General features: G+C 41.4%; 1 pseudogene across 1 annotated transcript in view; it reads right to left on the reverse strand.

Annotated features, from left to right (window-relative positions):
• Window positions 1-4,055: 4,055 nt before the first annotated feature.
• LOC307194092 (transcription initiation factor TFIID subunit 9-like) overlaps window positions 4,056-27,093 on the reverse strand; it is a 49,310-nt pseudogene continuing 26,272 nt past the window's right edge. Inside the window, exons 3-4 of the transcript in view lie at window positions 4,857-5,154; window positions 4,056-4,075 (exon numbers count right to left, since the gene is read on the reverse strand). The product of the transcript in view is annotated as a transcription initiation factor TFIID subunit 9-like (transcript). The remainder of the gene's footprint in view (window positions 4,076-4,856; window positions 5,155-27,093) is intronic.

Genomic DNA, 27,093 nt, shown 5'->3' on the forward strand with positions numbered 1-27,093 from the left:
CGGGACTAACAGCTGTCAGAGACACTGCGTTGCATGCAGTAACTCTTGTTGGATCCAAGCAGGTTCCTGGTGCCAACAGAGGCTGGGCAACCCAGTGCGTTACTGAGATTCATACTGTCTGCGAAAGACTATGGAGTCCTTCAGGATTGCTTTCTCCAGTAGCTCAAAGAGACCTGGAGACTTGGTTAGTTTGCCTCCACCATAACCAAGATCATCTTGTTAAACTTCATGATGGAGAGTCTGTTTGTGGGATGCATTGCTACAGACCCTCTCTTTCAAAGTGCCCTGATGGTGTCCATTTTGGCTGGGGAGGAAGAGGAAGAGGGAAGGGAGAGAGCCCCACCATCTGAGACCCCCTTCCTCTACTGGGCAGTCACTCAGGTTTGGCTCACCTGTGACAGGTCCCTTGTTTAGACCACACCTGCGGAGGATATAACCTCCCTGCAAGCCATCCTTGTGGCCCCATGGGGACCTACAATGAGGGACTGAGGACAGTAGATGGTAAGACTTAGCCAGACTCAAATTTCCAGGTTTGTAGATGCTACTTGGGTTGGCCCTGGTCATCAGGCCGTTACACCCTGTTGTGAAGTCAGGTCAATTGGTCCACGACACAGTTCAAGTCTTAACTGATGAGTTCCTAGATGTGGAAAACGTGGCCACTGGCAAAATAGCAAAGACTGAGCGAGAGAGATAACTGATGTTAGAGTAATGGCCTGGCGCTCTCTCCTGGGCAAACTGGGCTAAGGCCTTCCTAGAAAGTTCTCTGAACTTGATTCTTGGCTGGCAGTCTCAAAGGAAACTGATAGGCCAAGGAAATCAGGACCAAATGCTGGGCCATGGGACACCTGATGGGGCTCCTGGGGAGCCTGGAAATGAAGAGTACTGCCACTTTTACCTGGACCTCTTGGCATTCAAAAATAAATAAGACTAAAAAAATTAACAAAACCACGGGCCATACTAAGATCCCTCTGTCCCCACGGGGGACTGGAGGCCCTAAGCCAAGGTCAAGTTTCAACAGGGATGTGAGGGAGAATTGCACTTCTTGGCCTTTCTTTAAAAACTGAAGTATAGTTGATTTACAATGTTGTGTTCGTTTCTGGTGAACAGCAAAGTTATTCAGATATCTATATGTGTATCTGTATCATCTATATCTATATTCTTTTCCAGATTCCTTTCCATTATAGGTTATTACAAGGTACTGAATATAGTTCCCTATGCTATACAGTAGGTCCTTGGTGTTTATTTGTTTTATATATAGTAGTGCGTATCTGCTAATCCCAAGCTCCTAATTTATCCCTCCCCAACACTTTCCCCTTTGGTAACCATAGTTTGTTTCCTATGTCTGTGAGTCTGTCTCTGTTTTGTAAATAAGATCATTTGTATCATTTTTTAGATGCCACATATAAGTGATATCATATGATATTTGTCTTTCTCTGTCTGACTTACTTCACTTAGTATGATAATCTCTAGTTCCATTCATGTAGCTGCAAATGGCATTATTTCATTCCTTTTTATGGCTGAGTAATATTCTACTGTATACATATACCACATCTTCCTTATCCATTCATCCGTTAATGCGTACTTAGATTACTTCCATGTCTTGGATATGGTAAATATGCACTTCTTGGCCTTTGACTGCTGGTACACAAGTGACTGTGATCCCTGAAATCCTTGCTCCAGAACGAGGGGGAACAGATAAACCTCTCCAGTTTGGGGTTTGAGGTTCTATCACTGGGAGTCTTGCTGAAACTGAGCTGTGGGTAATTCCTTGTGGGTCCTTATAAAGCTCCTTTGCCATGGCTCAGTACTGAACATATTATTGGTATAGATGGATTGTCTGTGTGTACTCCTACCTGCCTTTGCCCCAAATCCCTGATAAGAACTGCAGCATTTTAGTGGGAGGATGACTCATGAACCTACCCAATTTCCTCCCAGTGCTGAGTAGCATGGTTTATCCAAAATAATATGGGCTGATTGGTCAAAAAAAGGAATAGCCACCCACATTGCCAATCTCACAGAAGCCAAAGTTCTCCACGAGAGATCTCTTCATTCAATAGCCCCACCCGGACCGTGCTCAAGGCCTTGGGTATCTGGAGACTCACCATGGCTTATAGGAGGCTCAATGCCATAGCTCCAGAGAGGTACCTGATATTGTATCACAGAGGTTATTGCCCAAGCTGAGGGAACTTGGTATGTTGCAATTGTTACTGAACATGCTTTTTAAAGCATCCCCTCTCTACCCAGATGATAAAAATCAATTTGCCTTCATAAGGAAAGGGTTGCAGTATACCTTTAATGTCTTACTTCCAGGCTACCTAATTCTCCAGCTATCGGTGATGAATGTGATTTGGAAAAAGTCCTGCCCCTGGAAGGAGCACCGGCCTTTATTATATTGATGACATTCTCCTGGTGGACCTAGACAAGGGCACCACCTAACAAGAACTGGACCCCCAGCTGACTCACACGCAGCTACACAGCTGGGCCACTGACACAAGCAAGGCACAAGGACCTAGTATCCAGTGAAATTCCTCGGCATTATCTGGGAATGGGCATGATATCTCATTCCAGACATGACTGCCCTGACAAACATAAAAAAGGTCCAGTGACTGGTTGGAGTCCTTAACTATTGACGCCCTCATATAACCCATGTGGGGATCTTGGGGGATCTAGCATCTGAGACCTGTGTGAGGTGAGATTGGGTGGGTTAAGTAGATCTTCAAATGTTGCAGGGCAAACTGAAGCCCTGGGATTTGTAGTCTGCTTCTTTTTTAAGTCTTCATCTGGAAAGTGCTTTTCAGAGGACCCCCCCTTGGAAATGAGCAGTGGGACAAATCACATCCTGGGTATTACCCACTTTTCCAGGGAGAATATTATACAAGCTGGCATTTGGATGGGAGCCCAAGCCACCTGCTAGGAGAAGGACCTAGCAGCAGGCAAAGATGGCTAAACTCCTCAGGAGCAGGTGTCCAGCCATGCCCAGGCCAAGAGAAACAGACCCCAGGTCACTGCAGCTGCAGACGTGTCAGCAGAAGCCATGATGAAAAGACCCTGAAGCCCCCATGCAAAGGAAATGTCCTTCCCCTGGCAGCCAGCACTTGACTCCTCCTCCAATACCACCCCCCGCCCCGTGTCCTGACGGCATATAGAGAAGGCAGAGGGGAAAAGAGACACTTTGTCTGAGAGAAAAACAGCCAAGACAAGAGGTTCAACCTTTTAATAGATTAAGTTCATCCAAATGAGTTTCATTTAATCTGAGGCCACTTGACACTGGAAGTGACCAAGTGTCCCTCTCAACTCCCTTGAAATGAACCTCCAAAGAAACATGAGCTCAGATATGAAATGCTACATTCTTTATACATCTGAACTATGCTATGCCACATTGCAATCATCTACATATAAACATCTTTACATGTACACATAGAAGTAAATACACAAGCAGCGATCTACAAGAATTCATACACAGCACACTGAGAACATTCACCACGTACAGGAAAGTGAATGAAGAGTAGTGCTGATTCTATTGAAATGCATGCATGCATTCTTTATATGTTTCAGAAAAAATAAATGAAAACCTTAAAAGTTTACAACTAATATTAAGCATCTACTATGTGCTAGGTACTGAGCACCGAGCAAAGTTTTGCAGGGAGAATCTTTCAGCTCAACTCATTTTCTCAAAGGCTGATAGGTTTGGTATCATGGAAGCAATTTATCTGTGGACTCTCTGATGCTGCTTTAAGTGATCTGATCGTGAAAAGTTCCTGTCGCATTTAGTACACTGGTAGGGCCTCTCCCTGGTGTGCTTCCTCACATGTCTGTTGAGCTCATCCGAACGGGAGAATGCCCATGTGCATCCCTTCGCGTTGCATTTGTAGGGCTTCTCTCCTGGACCCCAAAAAGAAAGCAAGACTTGTCATGCTTCAGGATAGCATGGGACACAGAAGTTGGAAATGAATGGAGAAGAAAAAGGGGTTGGGCATGTTGCAGTGGGACAGGGAGAGACAGACAGGAGACTGGAGGGGTTGCATGGGAAAGGAAGAGAAGGAGGGCAGGATGGGCTAGAAGGCTGAGAGGAAAACTGTGAAGGAGGGAGAGGAAAAGAAAAAGAAAACCAGGAGGGGAAGACGAAGGTCAGTGGTGGGTAAAGAAAGCTGAGGAAGAGGGGTTATCTGTTGGACCTATAGGAGTCCATGAAGAGAAGTCCCAGGAGAGGTAAAGTCAAGACCATTCTAGGAGGTCAAACAAATCCCTCCACTTCTTCCATCATCCCAGACATTCAATACCACAAAAGGCTGCAGCCAGGTTGCCTCTGGCCCAGAACTAGTGTCTGTTCTTAGGACTGCTTTATGTACCCTTTCAGATTTGCCAGCATTTTCTAGGGTCTTCTGGGTCCTAGACTTAGAGGGAGGTGGCAACAATCTCAAATGACCCCAAAGTCTTATAAAGGCAGAGATCTTTAGTCATTTTCCTGACACCCTTATATTTCAGTCTTCACTCACCAGTGTGTAGGCGCTCATGGATTCGCAGGTGGGAAGATTTTGAATACGATTTCCCACAGCCCTGGTATGTACAGATGTAGGGTTTCAAAATGTCAGAATTCTTCTGCAACGAACATCTCTGAATCTTGAGATTCCACTTCTGCTTTTCTAGGGGTTGTCGTTGGATCAAATAGGAACTAGAAATGTACAGAAATCTAGGATATGGCAATGATGATGAGGAATGTGGCACCATATGGACTTCATGGGGAGTGTTCTCATCATTGAGTATCTTCATCGGACGCCTATAGAGGGTTTGGTCCCCACTGAAGCTCATCTGGCCTCCATTGTGGGTCTGGTATACATGGATGGTTTTCATCTGACTTCCAGAGACAGCCTGGTCCCAAGGGAAGGTCATCTGGGCTCCACTGAGAATCTGGCATTCACTGGGGTTCTTCATCTGACCCTCATAGAGGGTCTGGTCCCCACCAAAGGTCATCTGGCCTCCACTGAGGCTCTGGTCATCATCGAGGATCTTCATCTGGCTACCCTTATTGGGGATTGTCATCTTGTTTGCATTAACGGGTGTCACTTTACAATCAGTGATGAACGCCTTTGTGGTGTCAGTGACATCCATCAACTGGGATGCTGCTGCAGGGTTTCTCTCATCAAAGGAGGTCACCTTGGGGTCAAAAAGAAAGGCACTTTAGGTTCCCAGGGGGCAAATCAAGGGATTTAACATGGGTTGTTGTTAGATATGGACAAGAACTGTCCCAGGGATGTTAGAACATGCATAAATCATCCTTGTGGGCATCAAAGGATTCATCACCTGGTTCTGCATTGACTCCTTTTGGCTGTCCCCATCACGGGCAGTCAGAGGTACATAGAGCTCTGACTCTGGTGCAGCGGGGGTTCTTGCCTCATGTATCTCATTGATGTCCTGGAGAAACTCATCAATGTCCTCAAGTGTCAGAAAGAAAGAAGTCATGGAAGCCTCTTTGCTGTTGCCTGATAACCGAACTAGATCTTCAGCTGTGGGATTCTGCAAAAAAAGTTAGAAGTCAGATGTCTTACCCAGCTCAAATCCTAACTCCACACGCCCTTCCTCTCCATCCCTGCTGACCCAGTCCTCGTCTAGTCCACCATCATTGCTTGCATAAAAGCCTGCAATTTCCTCTTAATTGACCTCTGTGAATCTGGAGTTGACTTCATCTGGTGTGCCCTCCATAAACAGTAATATTTCTAAAATGAAAAGTCTTCCTATGCTACTCCTACCTATCAGTGGAGGTGGAATTCTAGATGAATGGAAACACCCCACTATCCCCTGCAGCGAGCTTGCCCCATAGACTTTTAAAAAATTGATGAACACTTGATGTACACTATTATATGTTATAGATGTACTATATAGTGATTCACAATAGTTAAATGTTATACTCAAGTTTTAGTTATTATAAAATATTGGCTATATTCCTTGTTTTGTACAATATATCCTTGTAGCTTGTTGTATACATAAGAGTTTGTACCTCTTAATCCCTTGTCTCTATATTGCCCCGCCCCAACAGAGACTTTTCCACAGATGCCCCATCTTCCAGAAATCCTACCAGAGATTTGTTTAATTTAATGAACTTCCAAACATATTATTGCATTTTATTCCACCCATGACCCCAGAAACAGGAGCCATGATAAAACCGTATTAAAGAAGAATTCACAGACGTCCAAAGAGGTGAAATGACATGGCCCAAGTAGAAGATTCTTAACTTGAATTGGACCTGTCTTGCTCTTGGTGCTCACAGACCTGATCCTCTGTGGATGTTTCCCCAAGAGACCTCCTGGAGTTCCCCCTGGCATTCCAGCTTCCTGAGAACCATCCTGGAAAGCATCATCCTCCAGGAACCATTCCAAGAAGAAGCTTCATTACAGGCAGAGGCTAATGTGCACATGGCCAAAGTCTATACTTCTATTCTCATTGGCCATCCTTACTCTTCTAGGTTTCCTATACATCTGGTAGAAAGCTTCCAGTTAACTCCTCAAAGCCATCATGTCTGTAGCCTCACATCTTTTTCACCCTATGTGCCTCCTTGCAGCTCTTATCCTACTCTAGCCAGACCAGTCTGCTCACTTTTGCCATATCCCTGTCCTGTCCCTTGCTCATAGCCTGTCTTATTAAATATGACATCCATTCTGCCACCAAAGACTGGTCTCTCCCACCCTGTCCTGACTCTCAGAGTAGAGAGACAGCTAGGATTGTTCACCCAGGCTATGTTCGAAACATATGACTGTACAGACATTGACTATGGTAGACTGAAGGCACTCCGAAGTTATCTTCTGCTACAAAAAAATCCATAGAAGTGATAGATGCCCTTAAATTTAATTGTTATCTACATTCATGCTTGGAAGTAAGTGGAATTTTCTAAGCCACAGTGTAGCAGAAGCCACCGTCACTTGGAGATGTGGAAAAGTGTACCTCCATGAGGCCAATGTCACTGTGGAGACAATCCTCCAAGAAGGGCCATCAAAACCTAGGGATTCTCTGAGATGAAACCTCACTGGAAGTCAACCTCTAATAACATCGTACTAGGGCACTTCTTTTACTATCATTCCCACTCTTGAAACAGTGTCATGCCTGTCTTCTCCCCTTCCCCTACCACTGGACTGAAAACTCCTCAAGACTAGAGAACTCTACTTCCACCTTATCAGGGTCTGACAGATCCAGCTGGGCAGACGTCAGAGAAAAGGGACCCAAAGAAAGACTTCTGATTTCTACTCCTCCAGCTCTAGGTCTGCATCCAGCCTCTAAAATCTCAGGATGTGTTTGGGGTGTCAGTGACATCTGTCAACTGGGATGTTACTTGGGTTTACTCTCATCAAAAGAGGTCACCTTGGGGTCAAAAAATGTCTCACTTAAGGTTTCCAGGGGGCAAATCAAGTGCTTTACCATGGGGTGATCTTAGTTCTGGATGAGAACTGTCCCAGGGATGTTAGAACATGCAGAAATCATCACTGTGAGCCTCAAAATTTCATCACCTGATTCTGGATTGACTCCTTTTGGCTGTCCTCTTCATGGGCAGTCAGAGGCACATAGAGCTCTGGCTCTGGTGCAGCTGGGCATCTTGCCTCATGTGTCTCATTGATGTCCTGGAGAAATGCCTCAATTTCTTCAATTGTCTGAAGGTAAGAGTCCCTCGACACCCCTTTGCTGTTGCCTGATAACTGAACTAGATCTTCAGTTGTGGGATTCTGCAAAAAAAGAAGTTCATGTGTCATAACCAACTCAAATCCCAATTTCACACACCCTTCCTCTCCATCCCAGCTGACCCAATCCTAGTCTAGCCCATCATCATTTCTTGCCCAAAGTTTGCAATTGCCTCTTAAGTGGCCTCTGTGAATCTGGAGTTGACTCCATGTAGGGTAACCTCCAAAGACCGTCAGAGTAATATTTCTAAAATGAAAAGTCTTGGGCTTCCCTGGAGGCGCAGTGGTTGAGAGTCCGCCTGCCAATGCAGGGGACACGGGTTCGTGTCCCGGTCCGGGAAGATCCCACATGCCGCGGAGCGGCTGGGCCCGTGAGCCATGGCCGCTGAGTCTGCGCGTCCGGAGCCTGTGCTCCGCAATGGGAGAGGCCACAACAGTGAGAGGCCCGCGTACCGCAAAAAAAAAAAAAAGAAAAAGGAAAAGAAAAGTCTTCTTATGCAACTCCTATCTATCAGTGAAGGTGGGAATCTCGATGAATGAATGAAAGCCCCACCATCTCCTGTAGAGATCTTGCCCCACAGACCTTTTTTAAATTGATGTATACTTAATGTATAGTATTATATGTTACAGGTATACAATATAGTGAATCATAATAAAGGTTATACTCAAATTCTAGTTATTATAAATAATTTTTATATTCCTTGTTTTATACAATATATACTTGTAGCTTGTTGTATACATAAGAGTTTGTACCTCTTAATCCCCTATCTCTGTATTGCCCGCCCCTGCCCAGAGACTTTTCCAAAGATGTCCCATCTCCCAGACATCCTACTGGAGATTTGGTTAAATTAATGAACTTCCAAACATCTTATCTCATTTTATTCCCATCATGCCTCAGAAACAGGAGCCATGCTTAATCCCTATTAAAGAAGAGTAAATAGGGGTCCAAAAAGGTGAAGTGACATGGCCTAAGTAGAAGACTCTTAACTTGAATTGGACCTATCTCACTCTGGGTGGTCACAGACCTGAACCACTGTGGACATTTCCCCCAGAAATGTACGGGGTTGTCCTTGGCATTCCAGCTTCCTGAGAACCATCCTGGAAAGCATCAGCCTCCAGGAACCATTCCAAGAAGGAGCCTCATTACAAGCAGTGGCCTAACGTGCACATGGCCAAAGTCTATACTTCTATTCTCATTGGCCATCCTTACGCTTCTAGGTTTCCTATACATCTGGTAGAAAGCTTACAATGAACTCCCCAAAGCCATCATGTCAGTAGCCTCACATCTTTTCACCCGGTGTGCCTCCTTGCAGCTCTTGTCCTGCTTTAGCCAGACCAGTCTGCTCAGTTTTGCCATATCCCTGTCCTGTCCTTTGCTCAGCCTGTCTCTCTCAGTAACGTGTCTTAGTGACTATAGCCTGTCTTATCAAATATGACATCCATTCCTATCCCTGCCACCAAAGACTGGTCTCTCTGTCCTGTCCTGAATCTCAGAGCAGAGAGACAGCTAGGATAATTCCCCCAGGTTATATTAAAAATTTATGACTGTACAGCCATTGACTATGGTAGACTGAGGGCACTCCAAAGTCATCTTCTCCTACAAAAAAATCCATAGAAGTGATAGATGCCCTTAAATTTAATTATTATATATATTCACACTTGGAAATAACTGGAATTTTCCAAGCCACAATGTAGCAGAAGCCACAGTCACTTGGAGGTGTGGAAATGGGTACCCTCATGAGGCCAATGTCACTGTGGAGACACTCCAACAAAAAGGACCATCAAAACCTAGGGATTCTTGGGACTTCCCTGATGGGGCAGTGGTTAAGACTCCTCACTCCCAATGCAGGGGGCCCGGGTTTGATCCCTGGTCAGGGAGCTAGATCCCACATGCATACAGCAACTAAGAGTTCACATGCCACAGCTAAGGAGCCTGTGAGCCACAACTAAGGAGGCTGCCGGCCGCAACTAAGACCCAGCACAAGCAAATAAATAAATATTAAAAAATAAAAAGCGCCACTTCAAAAAAAAAAAAAACCTAGGGATTCTCTGAGATGAAGCCTCATTGGAAGTCAACCTCTAATAACATCATATTAGGGCACTTCCTTTCCTCTCATTTACACTCTTGAAATACTGTTATGCCTGTCTACTCCCCTTCCCTCACTACTGGACTGAAAGCTCCTCAAGACTAGAGAACTCTACTTCATCCTTAGCAGGGTGTGACAGATCCAGTTGGGAAGACCTCATAGAAAAAGGACCCAGTAAAGGACTTCTGATTTCCACTCCCCCAGTTCTAGGTCTGCAACCAGCCTTTAAAATCTCAGGATGTGTTTGGGGTGTCAGTAACATCTGTCATCTGGGATGTTACTGTGGGTTTGCTCTCATCAAAAGAGGTCACCTTGGGGTCAAAAAGGGTCTTGCTTAGGTTTCCAAGGGCAAATCAAGGGCTCTAACATGGAGTGATCTTAGTTCGGGATAAGAACTGTCTAGGGATGTTAGAACGTGTAGAAATCATCATTGTGGGCTTCAAAGGATACATCACCTGGTTCTGGATTGACTCCTTTTGGCTGTTCTCATCATGGTCAGTCAGAGGTACATAGAGCTCTGGCTCTGGTGCAGCTGGAGTTCCTGCCTTATATTTCTCATTGAGGTATTGATAAAATGCCTCAATTTCTTCAATTGCTTGAAGGTAAGAGTCCCCTGAAGCCTCTTTGCCACTGCCTGATAAATGAACTTGGTCTTCATTTGTGAGATCCTGCAAAAAAAAGTTAGAATTTCATGTGCCTTACCTAGCTCAAATCCCAGTTCCACACACCGTGCTTCTCCATACCTATTGACCCAATCCTAGTCTAGCCCACCATCATTGCTTGCCTAAAAGCCTGCAACTGCCTCTTAATTGGCCTCTGTGAATCTGGGGTTGACTCCATCTTGTGTATCCTCCAAAGACAGTCAGGGTAATATTTCTAAAATATGAGCTTTCCCTATGGTACTCTCATCTGTCAGTGGACGTGGTATCTCAATAAATGCATGAATACCATACCATCCCCTGCAGAGATCTTGCCCCACAGACTTTTAAAAATTGTAATATAGTTGATGTTTAAGGTTTCGGGACACATGTAGGATGAAAGTGAAAAGATGACAAAATACATTCCGTGCAAATGGAAACCAAAAGAGAGCAGGGTAGCTATACTATATCAGAAAAGTTGATTAATCAAAAGCTGTTACATGAGAAAAAGAATATCATTATATAAGAAAAGGGAACAATTAATCAAGAGGATATAACAATTGTAAATTAATGGACTCAACATAAGAACACATAAATATGTTAAACAAATACTAACTGTTCTGAAGCCAGAAATAGACAGCAGCACAACAGTAGCTGGGGACTTCATTCCCCACTTTCAACAATAGATAGATCTTCCAGACAGAAGATCAATATAGAAATATTGGACTTGAACTGCACATTAGATCAAATGAACCTAACAGACATATATACTACATCCCATCCAACAGCACAAGAATACACATTCTTCTCAGGTACACATAGAACATTCTCTAGGATAAATCATGATCATATGTTACATCACAAAAAGTTTTAAAAATTTAATAAAATTAAGGTCATATCCAGTATCTTTTCTTACCAAAATGGTGTGAAAGTAGAAATCAAAAAAGAGAAATGTTGGAAAAGTCACAAATATGTGGAAATTAAACAGCACACTGCTGAGCAATCAATGGGTCAAAGAAGAAATCAAAAGAAAAGAAAATATTTTGAGACAAATGAAAATGGAAACACAACATACCAAAACATATGAGAGACAGCAATAGTAGTTCTAGAAAAGAAGTTTATAACAATTATGTGCCCACATTAAGAAACCAGAAAGATCTCAAATAAGCAATCAAAGTTCACATCTCAAGGAACTAGAAAAGAACAAATTACAACCAATGCTAGTGGAAGAAAAGAAGAAATAACAGAGACCATAGCAGAAATAAATGAAATAGAGACTAGAAAAATAATAGAAAAGGTCAATGACACTAAGACATGGATTTTGAAAAGACAAGCAAAATTGACAAAGCTTTAGCTAGACTATAGATGAAAGAAAGAGAACAGTCTAACAAATAAAATCAAATATGAAAGAGGAAGGAGTATAACAGAGACTGCAGAAATATAAAGATCATAAGTGATTACTATTAACAATTATATGCCAAAAAATTGGATAGCCTAAAAGTAATGGGTTAATTCCTAGAAACATACAACCTACCAAGACTGAACCATAAGGAAATGGAAATCTGAATAGACGTATATCAGTCATCAAAAATCTTTCCAACAAGATTCCAACAGTGAAAGTGACTTCACTGATCAAGTCTACCAAACCTTTAGAGAATTAATGTCCATCTTTCTCACATTCTTCCCAATAATTGAAGAGAAAGGATTAGTTCCAAATTCATTATGAGGCCAGTGTTATCCTGCCACCAAAGCTTATAAGGACACTACAAGAAAATAAAATTATAGGCCAGGGACTTCCCTGATGGCGCAGTGGTTAAGAATCCGCCTGTCAATGCAGGGGACACTAGTTCGAGCCCTGGTCTGGGAAGATCCCACTTGCCGTGGAGCAACTAAGCCTGTGTGCCACAACTACCGAGCCTGTACTCTAGAGCCCGCGAGCCACAACTACTGAAGCCTGCACACCTAGAGCCCATGCTCTGCAACAAGAGAATCCACCGCAATGAGAAGCCTGTGCACCACAACGAGGAGTAGCCCCCACTCACCGCAACTAGAGATAACCCACGCACAGCAATGAAGACCCAACAAAAAAGAAATATAAATAAATAAACAAATAAATAAATAATAAAATAAAATTATAGGTCAGTATTCCTGATGAACATAGATGTAAAAATCTTCAACAATACTCTAGCAAACCAAATTCAGAGCACATTAAATGGATTATACACCATCCTTAAATGGGGTTTATCCCTGGGTTACAGGAATGTTCAATACACACAAATCAATAAATGTGTCTAATGAATTAAAAAATGAAGGATGAAACAAATATGGTTATTTTAGTAGCTGCAGACAAAACACTTGACAAAATTCAACACCTTTTCATGACAAAATCTACAAATTAGGTGTTGAAAAGCTGAAGATTTTTCTCTAAGTTCCAGAACAAGACAAAGGTGCCAGCTGTCACTTCTATTCAACATAGTACTGGAATTCCTAGCCTGAGCAATTAATTAAGAAAAGGAAATAAAAGGCATCCTAATCAGAAAGGGAGAAGCAAAAATATCTGTTTGCAGATGTCATGATGTTATATACAGAAAACTCTAAAGGCTCCACAAAAACATGCCTAGAATAAGTGAATTTAGCAAATTTGCAGGATACAAGAATCAGTAGTGTTTCTATACACAAACAACTCTCAGTAAGAGAAATTAAAAAAACAATCCCACTTGCAATAGCACCAAAACAATAAGGTACTTAGGAATAAATTTAACCATAGAGGTGAAACACCTGAACAGTGAAAATTATATTGATGAGATTGAAGAAGACACAAATAGATGGAAAGATATCCCCTATTCTTAGATTGAAAGAATTAATATTGTTAAAATGAGCAATTACCCAAATTGATCTAAAGATTCAAAGGAATTCTTAACAAAATTCCAATGGCATTTTTTACAAAAATAGAAAAAACAATTCTAAAGTTCAACTCAATCCACCGAAGACCCAAATTACAAAAGCAATCTGAGAAAGAAAAGAGGCATAACACTTCCTGATTTCAAACTGTATTATAAAGCTATAGTAATCAAAATAGTATGGTACTGGCTGAAAAAGAGACACATAGACTAATGGAACAGAATAGAGAGCCAGAAATAAATCTATGCATCTTTGACCAGGGTGCCAAGAACACACAATGTAGAAAAGATAGTCGCTGCAATAAGGGGTGTTGGCAAAACTAGATACACACAGGTTTAAGAATGAAAGTGGATCCCCATCTTATAGAACTCACAAAAATTAACTTGAAATATACTAAAGAATTAAATATAAAACTTGAAACCATGAAGATTCTAGAAGAAAACATAGGGGAAAAATTTCCTTGACACTGGTCTTGGCATTGATTATTTTGTATTTGACACCAAAAGCATGTGCAACAAAAGCCAAAATAAACAAGTGGGACTCCATCAAACTGAAAGCTTCTGCACAGCAAAGGAAACAAGCAACAAAGTCAAAAAGCAACCTGTGGATGGGAGAAAAATCTCTGCAAACCATCTATCTGATAAGGGGTTCATATCTAAATATATATGGAACTCATACCACTCCACAGCAAAAACCAATCTGACTTAGAAATGGGCAAAGGACCTTCACAGACATTTTTGCAAAGACATACAGATGGCCAATAGGTACACAAAAAGGTGCTGATCATCACTAATCATCAGGGAAATGCAAACAGAAACCACACTAAAATAGCACCTCATAACTGTTAGAATAGCTACTATCAAAAAGACGAGATATAAAATTGGGGGAGGATTTGGAGAAAAGGGAACCCTCATGCACTGCTGTTCGAATGTAAATTGGTACAGCTGTTATGGAAAACAGTATGGAAGTTCCTGGAAAATTAAATACTAGAACTACCCTATGATCCAGCTATTCCACTTCTGGGTGTTCAAAGGAAATGAAATCTGTATCTCGAAAAGAGATCCACACTCAGAGGTTCAATGCAGCCCTAGTCGCCATAGTCAAGATATGGAAACAACCCAAGTGTCTGTCCATAGGATGAATGATAAAGAAAATGTGCTATTCAGGTATCCAGAGCTTTTTGGAAAGTTTGCATTATGCCACTTTGCTTTTATGGAAGACCTACATTAATACCTGTTTTCAATAACCAAAAACAAACAAACAAAAAACCCAGAAGAGGGGCTTCCCTGGTGGCACAGTGGTTGAGAGTCCGCCTGCCGATGCAGGGGACACGGGTTCGTGCCCCGGTCCGGGAGGGTCCCGCATGCCGCGGAGCGGCTGGGCCCGTGGGCCACGGCCACTAAGCCTGCGCGTCCGGAGCCTGTGCTCCGCAGCAGGAGAGGCCACAGCAGTGAGAGGCCCGCATACCGCAAAAAAAAAAAAAAAAAAAACCAGAAGAGGATTTTCACTTTTAGAAAAACAGGTGAAAGTGAAAATAGTGCTAATCATTTTTTTTTGGGCCACCTCGTGCAGCATGTAGAATCTTAGTTAACTGACCAGGGATCAAACCCGCACTCTCTGCACTGGAAATGAAGACTCTTAACCACTGGACCACCAGGGAAGTCCCTCAACATTTGTTTTGCAGTGAACTTGAACAGAGGCAACGCACACCCAGAACAGGGAGAGTGGCAGCTCCTCCCTGGGGGACTACACTCAGCACCTCCTCAGCAAGCCGCCATACCCTTGAACTCTGTCTGTGAGCACCTGGGCTTTATCTCCATTTGTTTTGCCCATCCTTTAGCAAGAAGCGTCCTGAGGTAATTGCCTCATTGCTTTATGCCATTTCAGCTTACAAAAAGTTTCATAGGAACGCTCTACTTTCTGAGAACAGAGAACATTATTTGGCCATCAGAAAGAAGGAAATCCTGACATTTGTGACTACATGGATGAACCTAGAGGGCATGGCATTATTCTATGTGAAGTAAGTTAGAAAGAAACATAAACTTTATCTTATTATTTTTATGTAGAATGAGGAAAAACAGTTGAACTCATAGAATCAGAGAGAAGGGTGGAAGTTGCTAGGGGATGGGGGGTGGGGAAGTGGGAGCTCTTGGTCAAAGAGTACACAATTCATAAGAGGAATAAGTTCTGAGGATCTAATGTACAGCATGATGATGATAGTTAATAATGCTGTACTGGATACTAGAAATTTGCTAAGAGAGTAGATCTTAAGCATCGTCACCCAAAACAGAAAGGTAACCACATCAGGTGATGATTGTGTTAACCACTTTGAGTGTGGTAATCATTTCACAACATATACATACATCAAATCAGCATGTTGTACACTTTACATTTATGCGAGTTTGCCAATTATACCTCAATAAAGCTGGGTAAATAAAAATAAAATGTTTTCAAGGAAGGGAGAAATCGGTGCCCCCTGCCACGGTCTATATAACTCGTTCTCTTGATTGTCTAATTTCTACCAGAATCCACCCAGGCCCCTCCACACATGGCCACCCATTTTGCACATCCTTCCATCCTTTCCACACAGGTTGCAGCTGCCCAGTACCAGGTAGTGATCTGGGGACTGGGGGGGTGTATCATCTAGGCAGCAGCCTTGCCCTCAGGGGCCTTCGGGGACAGCAGCCAACTGGACAGGTCCCAACACTGTCTCTTCTTCAGGAACTCGACTGTCTGCACGAGGGCACCCCCTGGACAGTGCAGACACACAGGGGTGCTCAGTAAAGAAGGCCTCAAATAAATTAATGTTTTGAATGTTTGGGTTCCTCTTCCATGAGAGTGTACCCCCTGCTAGGACTCACGACCTTCCACCTCAGTACCCAGACATTGGCCGCAGACTCACCGTCAGTGGATCCATTGTGTGGCCAGGGACCTCAGCGTCGTGAGCCAAGAGTTGCCAAGACTGGGCTGCAGGCCGAAGTAGCTGACCTCTTATATAGTCTCGGGGGCCGGATGTACTGGGGTCCCAGACCAGCATTCTTTGGTTGGCCACGCCCTCTGGGCGGATCCCAGCGCACCCAAATCAGACACTTGGGAATTCTAAACCTTTCAGGTTACCTACCTGATTGGGTTACCCACAAGGCACCTCGGGACGTTTTTACAGCCATTTCCCAGGTGTTCAAACTGTGGCGGGGGGTGGGGGTGGGGGTGGGGGTGGGGTGGGCGGGACGATTTACACAATTAGCCCATTTCATTCTCACCACGGTAGTATGCGGTGGAATTTATAACTGTCAGCATAAGATGCAGAAAGTGAGGCTCAGAGAGGTTAAGCCATTTGCTGGAGATCACACAGAGAGTCAGTCATAGGTTCTAGATTTGAACTCAAAGGGCTTAGCGTTAGTAATCTGGGCCCTTGAACACATCAGAGGTGTCAGCCCAGGATCCAATCACCACTGAGTTCTGCAGATTCCATCTCTTGGCTGTAAACATAATCAGAAATACTTCCAGGGTGAAATCCTGGATTTGATGAGATCACCTAGAAATGATTTCCACCTCCCCTCTCCCACCCTCAAGTCCCACGGAGACTGTTTCATCCCAGCAGAGTGATACTGAGGTCGCATGAGTGACTTCTGACCCGCTTCCAACTCTGCTCCAGGTTCGCGTCTGGTCCCCACGGCCTATGGCTCATCCATGACCAACAAGCCTCAGGGCTTTAACCATTTGTAGACCCGCCTGAGGGGAGCCCCGACAGCCTCCGGTCTCTAAAAATTTTAAAGCAAGGTGCTCATGCCCTTTCACCTGGGCCCCGACCTGGGTTGAGGGGTGAGGTGAGCGGGGCAGAAGGAGCCTGACGGGGTCCTTGGACGGACTTCAAGATCCTGGCTTCTGCTCTTGGCCGCTGGAAGGCCTGTTCTCGTCGGCATCTCCAGTCGTCTTGCCCTCTGCTCTCTCAGAGGCAGCTGCTCTCATTTATAATCCAGACCGTTTTCTCAATCAAACCCCTTCATCCCCAGGCAACCACTGTTGTGTTTTCTCTCACTATTCCACATATGTAAATGACAACGTATAGTGTTTCTATGTGCTTTTAGACTCATATACCTGGCATTACTCAGCACTTATTCTTTTTTTTTTTTTTTTTTTGCAGTACGTGGGCCTCTCACCACTGTGGCCTCTCCCGTTGCGGAGCACAGGCTCTGGACGCGCAGGCTCAGCGGCCATGGCTCACGGGCCCAGCCGCTCCGCAGCATGTGGGATCTTCCCGGACAGGGGCACGAACCCGTGTCCGCTGCATCGGCAAGCGGACTCTCAACCACTGAGCCACCAGGGAAGCCCAGCACTTATTCTTTTTTTTTTAAATAATTTTATTTATTTTTGGTTGCATTGGGTCTTCATGGCTGCGGGCAGGCTTTTCTCTAGTTGCGGTGAGCGGGGGTTACTCTTCATTGCGGTGTGCGGGCTTCTCATTGCCGTGGCTTCTCTTGTTGCGGAGCATGGGCTCTAGGCACGTGGATCTCAGTAGTCGCAGCACACGGGCTCAGTAGTTGTGGCACACGGGCCCAGCCGCTCCGCGGCATGCGGGATCTTCCCGGAACCAGGAATCGAATCCATGTCTCCTGCATTGGCAGGTGGGTCCCCGACCACTGTGCCACCAGGGAAGTCCAGCACTTATTCTTAAATTTGCCTTTTCTCACTGGAACTTATGTCTTCATATCTATTCCTGTGGATAGACAGTGTAGCCTTTTTTTTTTTTTTTTTGCGGTACTCGGGCCTCTCACTGTTGCGGCCTCTCCCGTTGCGGGGCACAGGCTCCAGACGCGCAGGCTCAGCGGCCATGGCTCACGGGCCCAGCCGCTCCGCGGCATGTGGGATCTTCCCAGACCGGGGCACGAACCCGTGTCCCCTGCATCGGCAGGCGGACTCTCAACCACCAGGGAAGCCCTCAGTGTAGTCTTTTTAGAGCGGCTTTTTTTCCTTTGTGTGAGTAGAGGAATGAGATGCCATCCCAGAAAATTCGGGGTCCTCAGGAGGGACTGGCTTTTCTGATTCTGAAGCAAGGCATGTGCAGGAAGCGCCTGGTGTGAGCACACCCCCAGGGCAAAGGAAAGCTGTTTCCTTTCCAGGTTACCTTTGGATAAGTTGGGAAATTCCCTTTGATTAAGGACTGAAGGCCCGTCGACTTTCACAGATAAAACCGAGGGCGCAAGCCTCTCAAATCCAGTGTCACTGACGGAATTTGCATTGATTGGTAAAAGAAATACAGTAAATAGTTTGAAGAAATGAGTAGTATCAACCTTAAGGTGGTTTTGTATTTGACAAAATAGGCCTGCCAAGTGGAAAAAGTAAAACTTTGGTTAACTGGTAAAGGTTACACTCTAATAAAAATTTAGAACGTCATGTGAATAACCAGGTAAACTACTAAGTTTTTGGCCAAAGTTTAAACAGTATCCTTCTAATGTAATTCCTTTTCCTAAACAGTTTGTTTGATGAGAAAGAGAAAAGCTACCTGTGGCTGTTGACTCGAGTGTCCCTGCTGAATTGAAGATAATGAACACATGCAAGTTGACATCAGGTCAACAATTCATAGTCATAAAAGGGGTTTTAAGAAACAATTTTGCATTAAGACTTTTCACTGAGATTTAGAAGGTAAACTAAATCCAGGAAATTAAAATTTCACCAAAGTAATTTTATATACCTATCATGGCATACTCTTTGATGAATTAAATTTTGGGGGGAGTCTGGGGCTTCAAAGATGGCTCTATGCAAGAGGGAAGAGATATGGGAACATATGTATATGTAGAACTGATTCACTTTGTTATAAAGCAGAAACTAACACACCATTGTAAAGCAATTATACCCCAATAAAGATGTTAAAAAAATTATGAGGATTTTCCCAACTTATTAAAATGTGTACAAAGCAAAAAAAAAAAAAAGATGGCTATATGACTTCTTGATTTTACCACTGTGAGAAATAAACATGCAAATAGGTCATTTTAATTTATGTAGGGTTTGGATTTGGTTTAAATAAATAATCTAAATTAAAAGAATCACCTAAATTCTTAAATTGCCTATAAACTGTATAGTTTATTATTATTTACACTAATATTTAAGGATTGTAAGTGTAAACATGGTTGTCCAATTAAATTGAATCATAATTTAAATAACTAACATCTTTATAAATTTTGTCCTTATAAATCTCAGGCAAAAATGAAAATGATGTGAGCCTATGGAATTAGGCTAACTAAACTAACTGGGAAATGTTTTCAGGGGTCTTGTTTCTCTGTCAGATTCTTATTATTAACAGTGATGGTATTATTCTTCAATGATAATTTAATTATGTCATGTGAAATTGCTAACTGATTTTAAGATCTTGGACTAATCCAATATTAAGATAATAGTAGTCATTGTTTACCTGGAAGCCTCCAAAGAAGTTAAAATTCAGAGAGGGAGAGAAAATAAAATTCTTAATTGCCATACATTCTTCAAATGAATTTTTAACCTATGTATTCTTGACCATATATGTCTTCTTCATAATGCTCAAACTAAGATGGAAAGTCATTCCACGTCTTTTAATCCTTCTTCCAAAATAGTGGGTCTTTTCATTAGATATAGGGTTTATAAGAATCATCTGGGAAAGACCACAAATTACAAATGCTGGTGAGGATGTGGAGAAAAGGAAACCCTTGTACATTTTTTGTGGGGATGTAAATTGGTGCAGCCACTGTGGAAAACAGTATGGAGGTTCCTCAAAAACTAAAAATAGAACCACCATATGATCCAGCAATTCCACTTCTGGGTATATATCTGAAGAAAATGAAAACTATAGTTTGAAAAGATACAGGCATCCCAATGTTCATAGCAGTATTATCTACAATAACCTTGGCTGTCTTGATATGGAAGGAACCCAAGTGTCCAACAACAGATGAAGAGGTAGACGATGTGGTATATAAATGTCTCTCTCTCTCTCTCTCTCTCTCTCTCTCTCTATATATATATACACACACACACACAATGGAACACTACTCAACCATAAAAAAATGAAATTTTGCCTTTTGCAACAACATGATGGACTTAGAGGGTATTATGCTTAGTGAAAGAAGTCAGACAGAAAAAGTGAAATATTGTATGATATCACTTATGTGTGGAATCTAAAAATTAAAACAAACTAGTGAATATAACAAAAAAGAAACAGACTCATAGATATAGAGAACAAACTAGTGGTTCCCAGTGGAGAGAGGGAAGGAAAAAGGGGCAAGAGAGGGATAGGGGTTAAGAGGTACAAACTACTATGTGTAAAATAGCTACAAGGATATATACACAGAATAGAGCCAGTATCTTATAATAACTATAAATGGATATAACTTTTAAAAATTGTGAATCACTACGTTATTACATCTGAACTTACATAGTATTGTAAATCAACTATACCTCAATAAAAACAAAAACAACAAAGAAGAGTCACTTGCCGAGCTTGTTAAAATACAGATTTCTGGGCCCCACCTCTGGAGGTTCTGATTCATTCATTCTGGAATAGGACTGGAGGATTGGAACTTAACAATCTCTGAGGTGATGCTGCTTCTGCAGGTCAATGGACTATTTCATGGAACTCTGCCCCAGAACTAGAGTGATTAGATTAATTTTTTGAAAAGTAGAGTTTAAAGTTTTGAATAACACCATCAATTAAACATATTATATTGTATATATGTAACTATATAAACACATGTAGATGTACATACTTAACTATCAAGGTATATATAATAAAGTTAGCAAAATGAGAAGTGTCTAAAAGAGAGACACTGGTAGCTCAGAGAAAATGGAATTGGTCTCTGGGTACATGATCTGTGCTTAAAACTAGGTAGTTTTCTCTTATCTCTTCTGCCAAGATGGTCCTACTCAAGCATGCATCTCTCCTCCGGAGTCTGTTAGCCTTTGGACTGACTTACATTGCATTTTTAGATAGTTCAACTGGAGACATTTGTGAAACAATATGGTTTCTCACACTTGAAGGAGTAGAAATTTCCAGTGATCCTTATGTTACTTTCTGTCAGGATGTAATAAAATATTGTCACTGATTAGTGATATAGGCAAGGATGTAGCCGTTTCTCATTCTCAGTCACCTTTGCTCTTATCATTGTGAACTGACCTGTTTTATTTCCGGCACCTTTTTCTTATCTTGCATTTCTGTAGGATCCAGTTTTCTTTTGCACCTGGATTATTTTTGTCTGTGCACCTGCCCAGAGAGACACTGAATATCACCAAAGGTTTGCTCCTCATCTGCTTGGGCATCCTAAGGCAATGCAGCCTCCTCGGGGTTTTAGAAAAAAATTACTAGGCTCCTAATTCTTCCAGAGTGGTTCAACAGTGCAATAAAAACTGTTTTTGTTTGTCATCCCCACAATGTGAAAAAAACTGTCAAGACAAAGAGAAAAACTTCAGGGCTGCCATTAGATTGTTTCTATCCAGAAGTAGTAAGTCATGTTCATGCCATGTACCCTAACGGGACACTTCACTTCTGTGTTATTCTTCCCCAAAGTGCATAACTCCAATCTAATCATGAGAAAACTTCAGAAGAACCTTAAAACTTCAGAAGTTCCTTAATTGAGGAACATTCTATAAAGTATCTGACAAGTACTCTTCAAAAATGTCCAGATGGGGAAACACAAGGAAATAGAGAAACTACCAGAGATTGGAGGAGATCAAAGAAACATGTGAATTAATGCAATGTGGGATCCTGGACTGGATTCTAAACAGACAAACAAACAAAACAGGACAGTAGTGGAAAAACTGTCAAAATTCAAATATAGTTTTCTTAGTCAATGTTGCTAAAAGTTTGTTCATTTTGTTAAACTTTTAGAAGAACCAACTTTTGGTTTCATTGCTTTCCTGTATTCTTTTCCTATTTTCTATTTCATTTATCTCTGCTCTAATCTTTATTATTTCTTCCTCCTGCTAGCTTTGGGTTTAGTTTGCTCTTCTTTTCTAATTTCTTAAGGTGTAAATTTAGGTTGTTGATTTGAGATTTTTCTTTTTCTTTTAGGTGAGTGTTTAAATTTCCCCCTTAGCATTGTTTTCACTGCGTCCCTCAAGTTTCATATTTTCATTATTATACAAATGAAAGCAGTGTTTTTTCATTCCCATTTATTTCTAAATATTTTCTTATTTCTATTATGATTTCTTACTTGACCCATTGGTTGGTTAAAAGTGTATTGTTTAATTCACATTTTGTGAATTTTCCAGTTTTCCTTTTGTTATTGATTTTAGCTTCATTTTATTGTAATCAGAGAAAATACTTGTTATCCTTATATATCTTTTAAAAAATCTATTGAGAATTGAATTGTGGTATAATATATCATCTGTATTAGAGAATGTCTCATTTGCAGGTGAGAAGAATGTCTATTCTGTTGTTGGGTAGAACATTCTCTTGTTAAAACCATTTGGTTTTTTGTTTGTTCAAGTTCTCTTACTTATCTTCTATCTGGTTCTATCCATTATGGAGAGTGGGGTGTTGACATCTCCAAGTATTATTGTAGGACTGTTTCTTCCTTCACTTTCTTCAGTTTTTGCTTTATATACTTTGGTGGCTTGTTATTATGTCTGTAAACATTTGTAATTGTATTATCTTCTTGCTGTATTGAACCTTTTATTAATATATAATATCGTTCTTTGTCTCTTGTAACCTGTTTTGATTTAAAGTCTGTTTTATCTGTTACAGCTTAGCAAGTCCTACTCTCTCTTGGCTACTATTTGCATGGACTATCTTTTCCATTTTTTCACTTTCAACCTATCTGTGTCCTTGGATCTAAACTGAGTCTCTTATAGACAGCATCTAGTTAGATCATGTTTTTTACTTCACTGTACTAATTTCTGTCTTTGGAGAGTTTAACCCCTGGCAAGGAGGGATTCACCTCTACTGTTTTGCTGTTTTCTTCTATATGCCTCATAGCTTTATTTGTTCCTCACTTCCTATATTACTATCTTCTTTTGCATTTAGTTGCTTTTTGCATGTTTTAATTTCTTTTTTGTTTCCTTTTGCATATATTGTATAGCCATTTACTTGTGCCTACCGTGGGGACTATGTCTAACATCTTAAAGTTTTAACACCCTAATTTGAAATTATACCAGCTTAACTTCAAAAACATACAAAAACTTTGCTCCTCTGAATCTCCAGCCCCACCCCCTTTCAGGAAGGGATAATGGGAACAATATTCCCTGCATTCTGGCATGTTTAAAATTGCTTTCCTGCTGCCTCGATATTACAGGTAAACTGTTCCACAATTTCTTTCCCTGCATAGTTGCTATATTACTGTTTTCTTGTATTGAATGTTTATGTCACGAACATAATGCCAAACTGATTTTTTCCTTTGTGAAATAACTTGGTCTTTCTGCTTGCAGTCCCTAAGAATTTTTTTATTTTTAAAGTCTAATAATTCTATGAGGATATATCTCAGAGTTGATTGTACTGAGTCAATTTCTCTAGGTAAATATGGTATCTTTTAAATATATACAGATGGATCCTATTTAACTTCAAAATATTTTCTTGAATTAGAATTTTAAAAATTAGTTGCTTTCCCCTGTTTGGATTTTCTTTGTCAGAGACTCCAATTATACATTGGTTGACTCTTCCTTGTCTGTTTTCTGTATCTATCACTTTCTTCCTGATTTTTAAAAAATCTCTTTCTTTATTTTTGAAACACTTTCTTGGTACTTTTCATTTATTTTCTCTATATCCTTTATTGTCTTTTCAGTTTATTTATTTTCTCTTGGACACTCTGTAATTTAGTCTTCCTTTCTGAGATAATTTTGTCTTTTTCAATCTCTTTCCTGAGTTAATGAGTAAGCTACAGTTTACATGATCCTCTGGTTTGGTCCATTTCTGTATTTTTGCATCTTTGTTTCTTGTGATCCCCTTCTCCCCATATTTACAATTGTTTAAGTATTTGAAATTCTGCTTGGATTCTTGTTTTGTAATTTTCCTCTGCTAAATGACAGGAAGTTTTCAGTGTGTTTTCATGTGATAAAAATAGTTGATTCTCATTCTTCTTTCTTTTTTTTTGAGGTGCCTGTTTATTTATTTTTTTAAAAAAAATTATTTATTTATTTATTTGGCTGCATTGGGTCTTCGTTGCTGTGTGTGGACTTTCTCTAGTTGCGGCGAGTGGGGGCTACTCTTTGTTGCAGTGTGCGGGCTTCTCATTGGGGTGGCTTCTCTTGTTGCAGAGCACAGGCTCTAGGCACATGGGCTTCAGTAGCTGTGGCACATGGGCTCAGTGGTTGTGGTTCGTGGGCTCTAGAGTGTAGGCTTGGTAGTTGTGGCACACAGGCTTAGTTGCTCCGTGGCATGTGGGATCTTCCTGGACCAGGGCTCAAACCCATGTCCCCTGCATTGGCAGGCGGATTCTTAACCACTGTGCCACCAGGGAAGTCCCTGATTCTTATTCTTAACAATCATTTTATCTTTGCATGTGTGCTTTATTTTAATTTTTCTTGTTCATGTTTAGGATGTATTGGGTTTTTCTGGACCATATATTTGAAGAAGGAATTTCTGGAGGGCAAGGAATGAAGGTGTAGGCATTTTTACCAATTTTCGGTTCAAGGGCTCCCTTTCTGTTGCCAAAATGTAGAGCTTTTTCTTTAGTACATAGTACCTTTATTTCTGGTGACGTTTTCTCTGATCCTTAGATCTTATCTATTTAAGTAGAATCTTTATTATAAGCTACTTCTTTCCTTCTCTTCACAGCTACTGAGGCCTATTCTAGACACTGCTATCTTCTAGGGTGACTCTCTTTTCTCCCTTAGAATTGGTACTTTTCAAACGCTTTACAATTTTGGTCACAGGCACTTTTGAGCCACTTCCTTTTGAATCTTCTATTGTTAGTGCTTTGACACATCAGTCTCTGATCTGCTGTCAGTAGTTCCCTTCAGGACGGGTTCCTCTCTGTCTGAGGATGAACCCTTGTTCTGCCACTGCTAGGACCCATCCACAGTCTCACTCTTGCATGCAACTCCTTCTGCCCTCCCACATCTACGTGGGCTCAAGCACAAATTCTGCTAGTCCCTGGTGTTTCTCTCCTTCACTTTCTATTAAATTGGAATGTGTAGTCTCTTCTGTCTCAGAGTTACACTAGGAGGATAAGTTCTGGGTATTTTTATTTGTTCTCAATTGTCTGCTTGATTTTTAGGAGGAGGTGTGGGAGGTATCAGATCTAGGCAACATCCACTATCATACTATAAGATTCTGCAGGGCTTCCCTGGTGACACAGTGGTTGAGAGTCCGCCTGCCAATGCAGGGGACACAGGTTCGTGCCCTACTCCGGGAGGATCCCACATGCCGCGTAGCGGCTGGGCCCTGTGAGCCACAGCTGCTGAGCCTGCGCGTCCGGAGCCTGTGTTCCACAACGGGAGAGGCCACAACAGTGAGAGGCCCGCGTATTGCAAAAAAAAAAAAAAAAAAGATTCTACAGATTATGGGCTTCAGAGTATTCTTCCCTTGTGAGAACTGAAATTAAGATGCCATGTCAGAGAGCTTTTCCAGACTTCAGACAAACCACCATGGACCTTTGATCTATGTTAGAGAGAAACCTGTTGGCAAGAAATACATTGCTTTTCCTCATCAATAGGAAACTACCTATTCTGGAGGAGAATCACATGTACAAATATATCAGTTTTTTAAAAGTTCAGGCTGGGATATATGATTATATTTCTATTCTGAGTGTATCTTTTAAAATTGTGGGTGAATTGGGTCTGATTATTTGAAGCTTGTTCCAAATGTTTGAATCTCTCTTTTCTTCATTTTCTTTAGAAGAAATGTGGAAATCTTATAAAAATATCAAATGATTTATATTAGTCAGCTATTATTTTAATAATAGCTCATTATAAACAACCCCCAAAATCTCAGTGGCTCACAACAACATACAGGCTTACCTCTGTTTCATTATTGTACTTCACAGATATTGTGCTTTTTACAAATTGAAGGTTTGTGGCAACCCTGTGTTGAACAAACATATCAGTGCCATTTTCCCAACAGTATTTGCTCACTTTGTGTCTCGTGTCACATTTTGGTAATCCTTGCAATATTTCAAACATTTTCATTATTATTATATTAGTTATGATGATCTGTGATCAGTGATTTTTGATGTTACTGTTACAAAAAGATTACTTCTCATGGATGGCTCAGAGGATGGTTAGCATTTTTTAGCCAAAATATTTTTTAATTAAACAAAGTACATTGCTTTTTTAGACATAATGCTATTGTACACTTAATAGACTCCAGTATAGTGTAAATATAACTTTTATATGCACTTGGAAACAAAAAAAAATTTGTGTGACTTGCTTTATTACAATATTCGCTTTATTGTGGTGGTCTGGAATCAAGCCCAAAGTATCTCTGAGGTATGCCTGTACATTTCTTTTTCTTGTTTATAAATCTTTAGGTCAGCTGGGGCATCCGCTTCACTTTGGATTGGCTGAGCTTGTCTGTAGGCCATGACCTTGGCTCAGGTCTGCTCCTCATGTTTTCTTTCTGGGGCCCACCTTGAAGAGGCAGTGGCTACCTGGACATTCTCTTCTTATGTTGGATCATAGGAGTGTAAGAGTGGAGAGTGGGAAAACATGCACTGTTTCTCTGGGAGATTGGGATTGACATATATACACTAATATGTATAAAATAGATAACTAGTGAGAACCTGCTGTATAGCACAGGGAACTCCACTTTGCTGTACAGTAGAAACTAATACAACATTATAAAACAACTATACCCCAGTTTAAAAAAAAAATGCACTGTTTCTCAAATTCTCAGCTAAAAACTTC

The sequence above is a fragment of the Stenella coeruleoalba genome (assembly GCF_951394435.1).
Source record: "Stenella coeruleoalba genome assembly, chromosome: 1".
Taxonomy (NCBI): Eukaryota; Metazoa; Chordata; class Mammalia; order Artiodactyla; family Delphinidae; genus Stenella; species Stenella coeruleoalba.